Consider the following 1,687-nt stretch of genomic DNA (forward strand, 5'->3'; position numbering starts at 1 on the left):
CGGCTCCGCTTGCTGCGTGGTCTGTCGTCTTCGTGTGCACCTGCAGGGATGGGGCGGAGGGGCCGCGGGAAGAACCCTCCCTGCTGCCACTCACTGTGTCCGGGAGCTGGAGGAGAAAACACTGGAGGGTCCCTGCAAACAGGTGAGAGCCCGTCAGGCTCCGCGGGGGGTTCTGCTGTAGGATGGGGGAGTTGTAAGGCACGGGGAGTTGTAAGGCACGGGGAGTTGTAAGGCACGGGGAGTTGTAAGGCACGGGGAGTTGTAAGGCACGGGGAGTTGTAAGGCATGGGGAGTTGTAAGGCACGGGCTCGCTCGGACGTTTCCAGCCCTGAATCGTGGAGCAGGAGTGGTGGGAGTGCTCGGAAGCTGCTCCCAGCTGCGAGATGCAAAGCCCACAGGTGGAAATGCCCTTTTGCTTCTGCTGGAGGGATGCAGAGCACTCTGCATCCATCCTCACCGCACCAGTCGTCCCCAATTGCTCCCGATGTTAATTGCTGACCGTTCCCATTGCTTCAGCACTGTGTCTGCCCAGGACCCGGTTCCAGGTGTGGCACGCTGGGATTTTTGAAGGGAATCACGCTGCTGGCGTGCAGCGACCCATCAGCAGCCCTCACTGACACCCAGCGCCGACAGCGGAGCTCCTTTGGGAAATCCAAGGTGACTTTTGGTGGAGGCTGCAGGGGAAGATGAGCTGCTGGTGAACGTTGATCTTCTGATATCAAACCCATCGCCCGCCGGAGATGTGCGTTGCAGAGACGCTGTGTGCACGGTATGGGAGGGGTAAGGGCGGCCTGCAGAGCTGGCTGCAGTGGGGAGGAGGGGGCTGCAGGGCGTTGTGCAGCACCTGTGGGAGCTGAGCAGCCCCGTGGCTCTGCTGCTGCTCTGCCTGCTCGCTCGGCTCAGTGCCCCCAGCCACGAAGGGGCCGTGTCCCCAGGGCTGGTGGTGATGCTCACTTTCTGCTGCCCCCTGTTTCTGGGGGGAATAGTGGGGGGCTTCCCCAGGGCTGAGTAGCTCCTGTGCTCCCCCAGCCCCCGTGCTTGCTCACTCTCTCCAAGGAACTTTCCTAGAAACTACAGATCTTATTTTTAGATGCAGAAATGCCAGGCTTGGCGGGAAGGGGGGTGGGGAGAAGTGGGGAGCAGGGAGGCCCCCATGACTGCTGCTATGGGGGGGGCTGAGGCTGATTTGGGAAAGACAGGGGATGTGTGGTTTGGAATGCATGGGATGTATGGGGTAGGGTGGGCCCCATGGGGTGAGCTTTGCAGCGGGGTTTTGTGGGGTGATGGTGCCCCCTCTCCTGAGCTTCCTGTCCTGGTCCCTTCCCTCTGTCCCAATGGGGGGGACTCTCGGGGCCATGGGGGCAGTAGGGACAGCAGCATGGCCGCCAGCATGACAGGGGACACTGGGATCACTGGGGACAATGGGACACGGGGGCAGCCCCGCAGCACAAACCAGCCCAGCCCCTTCCCACCAAAGCGACAAGTTTTGGCATCCCAGAGCAGGCAATGCCCCCGAGGAGGGCTGGAACCAACTTCTCCCCCCAACCCCGCGCTGTCCCTGTCCCCTCTGGCCCTTTTTTTTCCCCCTTATTTTCTATTTCTCTCTTTTTGCTCCTTTTTCATTTCTCCCTTTTTTTTTCCCTTTCCCCCTTTTTTTGGAATTCCATTCTGGTTTATTTCCCCCATA

The sequence above is a fragment of the Numida meleagris genome, chromosome 25 (assembly GCF_002078875.1).
Source record: "Numida meleagris isolate 19003 breed g44 Domestic line chromosome 25, NumMel1.0, whole genome shotgun sequence".
In the NCBI taxonomy this organism is placed as follows: Eukaryota; Metazoa; Chordata; class Aves; order Galliformes; family Numididae; genus Numida; species Numida meleagris.